Consider the following 13,981-nt stretch of genomic DNA (forward strand, 5'->3'; position numbering starts at 1 on the left):
ATCTTCAGTAACCAGGTTTATTTGCCAGGCAGAACTGTGATGTATTCGCCTTTTTTAATTCATTTTTAAATAAGAAATTTTAATTTTTCCTTTGCTAGTACTAATCTCAATGAAGATTGAATTTGAAAACATTGTGAAACCAAGAAATTTTTAACAAAAAATCACTTAAGAATGTGAGATCGCAAACTTTATCCGGGAGACAAGTGTTCCAACGGCGCTGTAAGAGATGACGCATCTTATCTTGGTCATATTTTGTATCCGCAACAAGCTGTCTAAAGCATTAAGCATAACCCGTTGTAGGAACGGTCTTTAATGCATCACATGTGTATAAATTCAATAGAAATAAAATATTTAATATATTCTTTCGTATTACATATAATATGAAACTTCCTAAGGTGACTTTGCTTAAGCGTTTGTGACGCCATATTCCTATGTTTTATTTTTTTCGTTTTTATTGATTCTTTGAAACATATTAAGTGGCGTAATTATGAAACTGACAGTATATGTGCCTTGAGCTAAAAAGAGCATTTTTATTTGCCTAGTGTTGCTAATTTAAATTAATCTACTTAAATATCAAAGATTACACTTGAGAACAATTTTTTTCTGTTGTTTGAGACTTTTTAACGAATCTTGGATATTTTCACGTCAAGATTTTAAAATCTGCAATCGATTTCTTTCCCCGTGCTACAGTTTTTTTACATGCCATTTTCAGTCTATTTCTTGTCGAAATATACGAGTTTAAAAGTACATTTTGAGGCAAACTTCTTTGGCAGTTATTGCACATCATCAGGATTAAAATTGCAAGGAAACTTATCCCTGAAAAGGTCGTCATATGCCGCTAAATGCGCTTCCCTATTATGAATTGTTTTTTCGTGTGCTTCTAAGCAGGTCATAATAGGGAAACTCCCCATGTGTTGCGTGAGAGAAAATTTCCGGGAATGGATTCTGTAGCTATTTACATGCAGATGATATTTCCTAACTCCCCTAGAAATATGCCTCAACATTTTTACGCACTTCCCGTTATATATACCATTTTTAAACCTGTGCATTTAGACAAAATATAGACTAAAAATGTCATTTTTATATTTAAAAAATCTGTAGCTTTAGTAGCAAAACTAATTCCAGATTCGAAATCCCCCACAACCGAATAGGACGAGATCAAGCATTTGTGTAAATGTTACAAAAATTTCGTTCCACAGTGATATCAAATTTAAGAAATTTAAAATTTATTTAACACACAAACTACATTTAAACTGCAATTCTCTTTATTGCATGCACCACAAAATTAAACAAGTGGAAAAGTAATTTGTTACCATTCATGAATTGATTATAATTTTTCTTGCTGAAATTAGGAGTGTTATAATTCATATCGTATCTCCAATAAAAATGCGTGTGTGTTTTCATTATTACACGATCCATTATTAAAATTCTATCATAAAGTAATGTTTGTTTTAAGGGGTAAAAGATATTTACGCATAAAGAAAGACAAAATCTTCTACGTCAAAATAAACTATTATGAAATTGTTGATGTGGCATAAACAGACATAAGAGAAAATTTTTCAGGCTTAACAGTTTTTATAATACAATTTTAAAAACCTCGGCTGTTTGAAGTTTAAATAGTTATATGTTTATTGAAAAAATTTCCGGAGAAGGTAAAAAAAAACATTAAAAGTAAGCTTAGTTTATAATAGTTTAAAAATGGTTACAAAAATTTTAAATTTTCCGCTCAGTGTAAAACCATCATATATGTCATACTTGCTAAAAATATTACGTAATGTAATAAATACATACGCGACAAAAGATTGCTTAAAATGAAAACAAATATATATTTTTCCCAAAAACTTACCACATTTCCATATAGTAAAGTTTAATATCCTTAAAAATTAATTCAACTATAAATTTACTAAAATGTGTATTTTCTTCTTTAAATAATATACTGTCTAAACTTATTGTAAAAGAACAGAAATAAAAAAAATTTCAGAATGTTAGTTAATGGATAAAATCCTTAACAATTTTTTGATAGTTAAAAAAATTCAATGTACGCAAAAATTAGTTCATTAAATATTTTGTAAAGATTCAACAAAAGTTAGAGTTTGGAATTGAAATGCATTTAAATGATGTTGTTTTTTTCTATGCATTTGCATACCTAATGGAATGGTCGAAAGAAAATGTTTTGACATATTAATTGTTATTCTTTCTTAATAAAAGTTCGTCGTTATTAAAAATTTTAAGCAGTGTTCATTGTTTTAAAAGCCAGAACAAAAGATTCTCTTTGATAATTTTCTTTGCTGTCTACAAATTTTATATTTAACTTCATAATAAAAAAAATTGACGTGTAATTAAAATTTTTACTTTAAGGCACAAATTGTTTTCAATTTTTTGAATAGTTAGTAGATGAGCAAATTTGAATAATTCGTTTTTATGCATTTCCATACTTCACTTTTTAAACTTTCTAAGGAACTGTTTTTAACTCAGTATTGAAAAATTTATCATAATTTTTGATGTAATGAGTATAACACATTTTATTCCTAAGTTTATGTAACACAAAACTTTTCGAAGTGAAAGTTATTTTAGCGCAATTGCATTATGCAGTGCCTGATTTCAGGGAACATAATATTTTGTCAAAAAATTTATTTTATTTCGAACCTTTCATTTTGCTCATTTGCTTTACTTCCATAATTTAGATTTAATGTTTTTAAATATTTTCACAAGTCTTGCAATTTTACGAAGTCGTATTTTGCTAGTTCGAGAAACTTAGAAACATTTTATAGCTACGACATTACTTTTAAAAAAGAATAAAGTTAAAAATGATTAAATATGACATTTACTGTTGATTAGCTGTGATGCTCAGCAACTTTCTTTGTGATGCTCAACTGAGATGCTCAGCAGTTGATTTAGTCAAAATGAATTGTGCTCATTAAAGTAATAATTTTTAGATTGAAAAGAACTTTATGTATAAAAAATGCAAAACTATATAAAAATAAATAAATTAGTATTATTTCTTATACCTTATAAATATTTATATTTATTAAAAAGATGCTTTATGAGGAATTAAAATATTTATAATAAAACAAAAAGAAAGCTTTTTGAAAAGTACACTCAGTAAAAGTTTTAAAAGTTTTTTAATTGAATTTTCAATTTAATTTATTTAAACTTAATTATTAATGAAAAAAAAGCTTAGATTTTTGACTTTTTTTAATTAAATATATGCTATATTGTATATACCAATGTTACAGATTTATAATATCATGGATTTTATTTGTTTTCAAACTTATTCATTCATTCACTTACTCGACTTTTCACTAATTAATCCATTTTTTGATTCAACCATTTAATCATTTGCCTATCAACTACTTTATCAATTCACATATTTGAACATTGATTGTTCAGTTTATTAACTGATTTTTTTCTTCACTGATTTAATAAAGCACCGATTCTTTAGTTTTTTGATTAACTAATTCGTTGATTTATTAACTCGTTTATTTTCTTCATTCGTATCTTAAACTATTTTTTACATATTCCTTTACCATGTGAAAGATTAAAAGAAGACGGTTAAAAAAGTTTCATAGTTTCTCCAGCAATGTAAACCTGCAATGATATACTTTAATAGTTAAAGATAAATTATTTCAATAAACATGCAAAAGAACTAACAAATGTACCTGCATAAAATAAACCTTTCTTGCATTTTTGAACAACTAAGAAAAATACCAGAAGTTATGCTCTTCAATCACATTAATATATTGTATAAAACTATTTTTTTAATTTAGAATTATGATACAGGTGCCTATTTTTATTACAACATCGCGTTACATGATTACATTTGCCTACGTTGGTTACATTTAGCTCAGATCTAATGTAAATAAATTAACACGCACTGTTCCAAAAAAAGGTTCTTACAATTTTAATCAATAAAATTTAAAGATAGTGCTTGAACTTTCTCGTTTCACTAATTAAAATAGTGTCTAATTCTATTTCTTTCCTTCAAGAAAGGATTTTTGGTGGTAAAATTTTCCCCGTAATCAAAACAAAATTGATATAAAAAAAATTTATTACTTTAATACATTTTTTAAGAAAAAAAAACTAATATTGCTAGAGTGGCACTTCGATTTCTTTTTCTGGTGTTATTAGTTGAAATAAATTTTATCAATTACCTGAAAATCAGCAACATTTAAGGAACCAAAGCAACTGCATCCACAGTTTTGCTTACTCCAAAAACAGGAACAATCATCAGGTATAAATTTATCATCAGTTACAGAGTTTTCCACATATCTTGAAACATGAGGTGCATTTGTAGTCGGAACTGGTAAATTCAATGTACTAAAAAACTTTTTTGTGTTACCTGATAAGTTTTTTGGTTCCGCTGTTGTATATGTCCTGTTATTTAAATGAGGTAAATATGTGGAGGCCATAAAGGCTGTTTTTAAAAAATTTTCTCCATTAACATTTAGCATACCTTGGGAAGAGTTTCGATTGGTATGAGATAAATCAAAATATGGATTTTCACTTTTAATTAAGTCAAAAGAATTGTGATATGACTTCCGAGAAAAATTATCGTTAAAATATTCGTCACTCCATGCATTATTTCGAAAAGGAAACTCTTCGATTTTCCTGATTTTATGCTCTGAGTTCTCGTTTAATGGTCCTGATCGTTTCTGGTTCAACAGTTTAACGATCTTCTTCCGCTTCTTTATCTTTCTCCTCTGTTGATGGAGTTCAGACGTCAAGTTTTGTTGAAGTTGTGATTGACGATGGGTATTTTGATCTTTCAGCAAATGTTTACTTATTCTAGCTCCAAACGGTAGTGAAAAAGTTGGCAGATTATCACTTTCTACGTCTTCCTTCTTAGATGAAATAACTGTGATGTTTTTTATGTGTTTATCACTTTCTCTTGAAGTACACAGTATATATGAATGAAGAAGTATGGCAGAAAGAAAGATAAAATGTGCCATTTTAGCAATATCTGAAAGACATGAAGAAGATTATCTATATATATATATATATATATATATATATATATATATATATATATATATATATATATATATATATATATATATATATATATATATATATATATATATATATATATATATATATATATATATATATATATATATATATATATATATATATATATATATATATATATATATATATGTATATATATATATATATGTATATATATATGTATATATATATATATATATATATATATATATATATATATATATATATATATATATATATATATATATATATATATATATATATATATATATATATATATATATATATATATATATATATATATATATATATTTCTGTAAATAAGGAATCATCTACAAAAATGATTTTACACTTGGAAGAGGGGCTCTCGTGAAATTTTGACAGTATATGACAAGAAGTGTGTGTGTGACATCACGGATTTTTGTTAAAATAAAAAATTTGAAATCACAAAATAATTGTCCAAAATAATTTCCCAAAATAATTGTCACAAATCACGCTGCTTCTTCCTTTGACAGGCACTTGTATTAGTTATCTTTTGGTAGCGTTTGATGCAAAACCTGTCTTTTTTATAACGGTAAAAGCAGTTTTTAACTTTTTTAAATTAAATGTTCCGTTGGTCATCTATTTTAAGAATATTAGATTTGATGCCCCACGTGATTCAAATTAATTATTGTAAACCAGCGGGGGGCCAAATTAAAAAAAAATTTGCCATAAACTTACTTTTTTTTACCGAAAAGTATTTTTAATTTTTATCAGAGTATCTTCATATCATAAAAGTGTTGCAATGTGGTCCATTGATTCTTATTAAAAACTATATATTATTAATAATTATATATTATAATTATATTATTCTTATTAATAATTTCTTATTAATAATTCTTCTCAAGTTCTGCAAACTTAAACACTTTTTTAATTCTAGATAATAGTTATAATACTAACAATTATGATATTTATAATGCATTAATATCAAGTTACAATAATATCTGCCTCTAATTTACTTTATTTTGAAATGTAGAGTGTGCAAATAAAGTTAAGACTTTTAAACGATATAAAACTCTTACATTTCAAAGTTATTATCGTGAATAGTTATAATTCTCAATTTATAACAATATAACGAATTTTCTAGATTAGTTATATTTTAAATTTGGCTTACAAAGAAAACGGACTAAAACATTAAATGTTTCAATTTAAAAGAAGTTTCCTTTTGAAAACTTAGTATTAATTAGAAAGCATTTTAAAGAACACAGCACTAATTACATGAAATGTATACACTTCATTTGCTTCGAAAATTAAAAAAAACTCATTTTATTTCATAAATTTAACATTTTCCATTTTTTTAATTTATGAAGTGTCTAAATTTTGAATACTCTTTTCAAATTCAGTTTCTAAGAATTATTTTATTCATAGCCTCAATTAGTACGAATTCAGGAATTCAAAACAACCTTGCTCTAATATAAGTATTTTTAGTGCTTTACAATTCAGATTTTTAATAGCATTTAACATAATCAATTCTAAAAGGTAGAAATTTATGTTTCTATAAATGTGTGCTCATGTACTGCCTCCTTCTTTCTTATAACCTTCCATTAATTTTTATGTATAAAAATGTTTACCGAAAAAAAAGTGTGGTCAAAATTACCAGAATATGGTTTTGGCTCTATGGGAACACCAAAAATTCGGTATTTTTTACCGAAGTGATTTGATAATGATTTTGGTAAAATTAACTATAAAATATAATTTTATAGTATGTGATAAGATTTGGTACATTTTGGTAATTTTATTTGGACATAAAAAATAATTTTTTTGGTTAATACCTTCTTTTTCAGTTTTGTATTTTTTAATTAAATGCGTGGTAATAACAACTGTGATTTTTAAAACCAGAATTTAAGGTAAACCGTTGCCATATCAACGAAAAAATTACGAAATGAATGGTTTAAATACTATGTATTTTAGATTTATTAGTCAGAATTTTGGTTTTATTTTTATAAGAAATGTCATTACAATACAGTACAGTAATTTTGTCAGATTTATTTTCTCCGCGTATATTTTAATAACATTCATCAACAGTTGCGCTTGAAATTTATTTTTTAAAAAAGGTTAAGACATTACACTTTTTGAACTAAAAGAAGTTTCATTTTAAAGCAACTGAAAGACTAGTATCTATTAGAAAGAATTAGATAAAGCATAGCATCACTAGTTCATTCCCATTAATCGTAATAATTCAGAAATTTGAAATAACATTGTACGATTATAAGCTACTGTTTATCAATGCTACATCAACTGGGATATTAAGCAAGAGTAAATTAAAAAATTATTTAAATTTTTTATCTTAAAATTTAAGATTATCTGTCCTAAAACGAACTAACAAATTTACGTTTCAATAAATTCTAAATGCTCTCTTATTAAGCTTCTTCATTATAATAATATTTTATTCATTTGTATGCATTTTTTATATGATTCAACAACAGTTACATTTTAAAATTATTATTTAAATTTATTAGTTAAGTTTAACAAATTAAACCATCACCCTTTTGAATCTAAAACAAGTTTTATTTTAAAGCAGCTGAACGCCTAGCATCAATTAGAATAAATTCGAAAAAAATAACATCACTTGTAATTCTTACTAATAGTAAAAATTTGGAAATTCAATGCAATATACCATTATACAGTTTTTTTAATTATTTATTTTTAATGACTTACTTTTAATTACTACAGTAACGGTACTAAATACGAATAAATTTAACACTTAAGATTATCCCTCCTGAAAGGGTATTCACATATTTATGTTTCAATAAACTCTAAATCTATACTCAAGTTACCTCACTAAGCTCCTTTTTATGATAATCTTTTTTTTCATTTGTGTGAATCTTAAGTTTATTTTTTATAAACAACAGCTTAAAACGTTACGCATTTTAAGCTAAAAAGTTTCATTTTAAAACTGATGTAAGCATTGCAAAACACAACATCTTAACTTTCCTCCAGGTCTCTAAATCATCTAACTTTATAAAGATTTAAAGATAACATAAATTTACCACTTTCCCCTCTCCGCGTGAATAAATAAAGTTTAAAATTGAGTTTGAACTGAGCCTTCGGGTGAATCCTTAGTACCAAAGGAAAGTGTTATTATTTTGATCGAAAAATTCTTGAAAAAGCTTTTTACGCTCACTTAAGCATACAACTAGTATCTGTCAATGAATACATGAAATAACAATGATGCATAGTACCCCATTGAAATATTTCTTTAAACGAAAGAATGTATTCTTATATTTAAAGCTTTTTTTCGAATTTCTAACAAGACTAGGATTTTGTTGTTCTGTTTACGAAACAACAGTAAGGAATTTATTAAAGTTATATCTTAACAGCTGAAGATTAACTTTTAAAAATATTTTCTTTTAATGCTTTGTTCCATACATTTTATTAAATTTATTATGCTTTAAGTGTTTTTCTATGCAATATGTGAATGAAGGAAATTATTAAATCTATATCTTAACAGCTGCAGATTAACTTTTAAAAATACTTTCTTTTAAATGCTTTGTTCCATACATTTAAATAAAGTTATTATGCTTTAAGTGTTCTGCTATGCAATATGTGAATGTTAATCTAACTTTCTGGGATTTAGCGTCCAATATATTGGACAACGTTTGGTATAATTTTAACTATTTAAAAGATAATATTTTAAGATTTTTTTCTGCTTGTATGCATTTACAAACCAATTATCTAGGTATAATTTTAATTTACTTTATCTTCGTTGTTAGAAATGTTTGTATGCCATTTACAAACCGATTTTCTATGTATAATTCTAATTGATTTTATACTCGTTCTTAGGAATGTTTGTATGCCTTTACAAACCAATTTTCTATGCATAATTCTAATTGATTTTATCCTCGTTGTTAGAAATGTTTGTATGCCATTTACAAACCGATTTTCTATGTATTATTCTAGTTGATTTTATCCTCGTTGTTAGAAATATTTGTATGCATTTACAAACCGATTATCTATGTATAATTCTAATTTATTTTATCCACATTATTAGGAATGTTTGTACGCTTTTACAATCCGATTTTCTATGTAAAATTCTAATTGATTTTATCCTCGTTGTTAGGAATGTTTGTACGCCTTTACAAACCGATTGTCTATGTATAATTCTAATTTATTTTACCCTCGTTGTTAGGAATGTTAGTATGCCTTTACAAACCGATCTTCTATGCATAATTCTAATTGATTTTATACTCGTTCTTAGGAATGTTTGTATGCCTTTACAAACCGATTTTCTATGCATAATTCTAATTGATTTTATCCTCGTTGTTGGAAATGTTTGTATGCCATTTACAAACCGATTTTCTATGTATTATTCAAGTTGATTTTATCCTCGTTGTTAGAAATATTTGTATGCCTTTACAAACCGATTATCTATGTATAATTCTAATTTATTTTATCCACATTATTAGGAATGTTTCTATGCTTTTACAAACCGATTGTCTATGTATAATTCTAATTTATTTTACCCTCGTTGTTAGGAATGTTTGTATGCCTTTGCAAACCGATTGTCTATGCATAATTCTAATTGATTTTATACTCGTTCTTAGGAATGTTTGTATGCCTTTACAAACCGATTTTCTATGCATAATTCTAATTGATTTTATCCTCGTTCTTAGAAATATTTGTATGCCTTTACAAACCGATTATCTATGTATAATTCTAATTTATTTTATCCACATTATTAGGAATGTTTGTATGCTTTTACAAACCGATTTTCTATGTAAAATTCTAATTGATTTTATCCTCGTTGTTAGGAATGTTTGTATGCCTTTACAAACCGATTGTCTATGTATAATTCTAATTTATTTTACCCTCGTTGTTAGGAATGTTTGTATGCCTTTACAAACCGATCTTCTATGCATAATTCTAATTGATTTTATACTCGTTCTTAGGAATGTTTGTATGCCTTTACAAACCGATTTTCTATGCATAATTCTAATTGATTTTATCCTCGTTGTTAGAAATGTTTGTATGCCTTTTACAAATCGATTTTCTATGTATAATTATAATTGATTTTATCCTCGTTGTTAGGAATTATTAATTGCAATGAAAAATTGTAAGAAAGATAAGAAACTATTCATGTTTCATTTTGGACAATTTTATTGCTTATAAATATTGAATTTATAAATAGTTGGCCTATTAAATTTCGTCCACTAAGAAAGAAAGTATGGTCAAAACTACTACAATATAGTAAATTTTACTGTGTTTCTGGCCCTATTGGTACAGCAAAAAGCTCGGTAATTTTTACAGAAAAGCTTTGATAATGATTTTGGTGCAATTAATAATGAAATATGGTTTTAAAATACGTAATAAAATTTGGTAAATGTAGTAAAATTTGTTATTTTTATCATGATACTTCAGATAATAGCATAAATATCATTTATTAATTTGAATTTACTTTACAGATTTTTATTGAATGTGAGGTATAAACGACTATAATTTGATAACCTGATTTTCCGGTAAACGGTTCCGGTAAAAATGGTAACGGTTCCATGTGAACCGTTACCATTTATTTTTAAGAGAAAAAAAATTTCCTTATTAAATTTTATTGCTTAAAACTATTTTGCGTTATTTTTATTTGGTTAAAAAATTTCATTGATTGTTTCATTTTACGTTCCACAACCTTTATTTAAATGAATTTCTTATGGGTAACATACATTGAGATTACAGATATTGATTAAGGTTAACTTCGGTAAAAAATACTCAACAAACTTTAATTTTCTTTCAAACTTTACGTTATTTTTATGTAATTTGTTAATTTACACTAACTCTCAAATTGTGGTTCCAATTTATAAGTATCTTTTTTAAAAATAGGGAAAAATTTCATTGGCTGGATATAAGAGAAATCAGAAATGGAAGAAAATCAAATATTTATTTGAATATCCGAATGAAATAGGATACTTTATTCCTTCATAGAACACTGTATTAAAATTGGGTATATTTTATTCTGCGTATAAATAAAAGAAAATCAAAGTAAATAAAATACAAATAAATGTAGTAAACTGTACATAGACTTTCGGTTCCATCAACAAAATCTTATATTCTGAAACTGAGGAAGGCTTTTGTTTACAGAACCAAAACTATAGTATGTACATTTCTGTACCTTTATTTGTGTTTTATTTACGTTGTTTTTGCTTTATTTATTTGAATTGTTTGACTGAAATATTCAGGATTTTATTATACTCTTAAATTTTTGTTATAATCAAAGGATTTTGTTATGAGAAGCGTAAAAAAGTATTATTTCTATGTATATTCTACACGAAAAAAAAAATTCTGGCAGAAAAACCGTATAATAATAATGATATTTCTAATAAAAAAAATAAAATTTGAAAAAGAAATTTTGGCTAATTAAACCAAAATATGCTGTATTTAAACTATTGGTTTGTAATTTTTTCGTTAATATGATCATGGTTACCAAAAATTCTGATTTTCAAAATTGTAGCTCTTATAACTACACATATAAAAAATGCGTAACTAAAGTAAAAGTAAATTTAACCAAATAAATTATTTTGATGCCATGCTCCAAGGTATTATCATAAAATTACCAAATTTTACCTCATCTACTAAATTTCATCACGTAATTTAAAACTAAATTATATTAAAATCATTACCAAAGCACTTTACCGAGCATTTCGATGTTTCCATAGAGCCAGAAACATGGTAAATTTTACCATGTTCTGGTAGTTTTGATCATACTTTTTTCTCAATATAGGAGTCTGACACCATTTCCTCGTTTCGTTCACTAACCTTCAAGACTGCTTTGAAATTATTTTTATATTTTAAAGATAAATAGATATTTACATAAAAACTTAAAATTATACAATTAAATGGCCCCAGAAACTTTTTCTTGTATTAACACAGATTTTAGTCTCCAATTCTAATGGCATAAAAATATAAACCTTATTATTTTGCTGCCCTTTCCTATGTGATTGTCTTTCTTAAGTTTTTATTTAATTTAGGATTCTTAAATTCCTTTTTAATTCTTATTCAGTTATTATAAGATTTCTTATAAATGCTTTTCACTAATAACTTTTATTGATTGTTTTTCACATTAAGTAATTATACAATATTAGAAATTTCTCGGTAAAAATGGTTTAAAAGCAATACATTTGTTATTTTACCGTATTAAATCAAAGCAGTCGAATAACCATAAAAAAATTATATTCAAACTATTAAGTGTTAGAAAAAAAGTTTTTATTGATTCCTTTTTTCTAATACGGTTAAATAACAGGAATTTTACCCACGCCAACTAGGCCCACCTTACTAAACCTTTTGTTCCATGCTGTACATACTGTAGCTGAGAGGGCTAATCTTTAAATCTCATGACTGGTTGAACAGGGGTTCGAATCCTAGCATTGATCGTTTAAGATCATTTTAGAAACTATGCTAGTTGTAAATGGTTACAACTTATAGTTTTGTATTAACGGTTTCTTACCATACCATTTGTAAATGGCTTGAAAACCTTAAAGATAATAAAAAATATCCCTAATCATTAACTGTATGGACAATCAGAGGAACAGACTGCTGCCCGTTATTTCAAAGTAATTTCAGAATGAAAATTCTAACACTGTATGAAAAGTTAATTCCAAATAATGTTTAACAATTTTGAATACATTTTTTTTAATTGCATAAGTTGACTCGGCATAATTTTACTCAAAACTTATTATGAAAGTAAATATAATTTATTTTCTGTTTAAAACTTGTAAAATGATTAATGAGTCTAGGTAAGGATTTAAGTATATTTATAATAAAATATTACATAATAAAGTAATACCATCTTAATAAAGGATAATAATAACTTTTTAATAAATAAACACTGCTTTTAATTTTAAACCTTTAATTTGAAATAATAATTAAAATTAAAAAATGTAATGGCAGAGAATAATACTGAAAGAAATATAAATAAAAATTTTAAAGAATACGTCGAATTAGGAATAAATAAGTTTTTTATAGGAAAATAATATCTCGATAACTTTTGTTAATTTTATGCAGCTGAGAACTAAAGAAATTTGAATCTATTTTGTCAATTGAGATACAATATCATCCATTATTTACTGACCAAAAAAAATTCACCATCAAGCGAAAATATGCCATTATGTTTTATTGTTTTGTTGAGATAATAAATATGTTTATGAAGGATTTTATTATAAACGTAATAAAAAAGAAATATTTTTATTCACGTGCTCTTTATCGACTTGAAGACTTTCTCCATCAAAAAAAAAGCCTTTTTAATTCTTACAGAGAAAAAAAATGCTAAAGAGTAATTATTGTTTAAGTTTAAATCTCGATCTTGTACTTGACCTGTTTTTTATCTTGACTATCTTCTAGAATCGATGTTCTTCATTAAACAGGTTTTCCTTTGTTCTCTGTTCTTCAACTGCGGTACATGGTTCGTTTTAATGTTAAGGACAAGGAGATGTTCTCCGACCGGATATTATCTTATTTCGAAATATATCAAGATTATGAGATTATCTCATTGTCAGTAATACTCATCTCTAGTGGAATCAAAAAAAAATTGTTATCAGTGTTAGCAAAAATGAGTGACCGGATTTTCAATGTTTATAATATCTTATTTCTTGTAGAATCAAATATTTATATTCAATGTTAGCATAACTGAATAATCGAATTTTAAATGTTTATAATTTCTCTTCTCTAGTAGAACCAAACAATTATATTCAGTGTTAGTATAAATGAATAATCGAATTTTAAATGTTTATAATTTCTCTTCTCTAGTAGAACCAAACAATTATATTCAGTCTTAGTATAAATGAATAATCGAATTTTGAATGTTTATAATTTCTCTTCTTTAGTAGAATCAAATAATTATATTCAATGTTAGCATAAATAAATAATCGAATTTTAAATGTTTATAATGTTTTATCGCTAGTAGGAGCAAAAAATTATATTTTGTGTCAGCGCAAAGGAATTATTGGATTTT

The 13,981-nt window shown here is 25.6% G+C and overlaps 1 pseudogene across 1 annotated transcript in view; it reads right to left on the reverse strand.

Moving 5' to 3' along the window:
- Positions 1–13,981, reverse strand: part of LOC107438784 (uncharacterized) — a 56,263-nt pseudogene that overhangs the window by 23,844 nt on the left and 18,438 nt on the right. The window contains exon 2 of the transcript XR_015432673.1: positions 4,152–4,960. The product of XR_015432673.1 is annotated as an uncharacterized LOC107438784 (transcript). The remainder of the gene's footprint in view (positions 1–4,151; positions 4,961–13,981) is intronic.

This window comes from Parasteatoda tepidariorum, chromosome 3, assembly GCF_982258835.1.
Source record: "Parasteatoda tepidariorum strain Cologne lab strain chromosome 3, Ptep-v5.0, whole genome shotgun sequence".
Taxonomy (NCBI): Eukaryota; Metazoa; Arthropoda; class Arachnida; order Araneae; family Theridiidae; genus Parasteatoda; species Parasteatoda tepidariorum.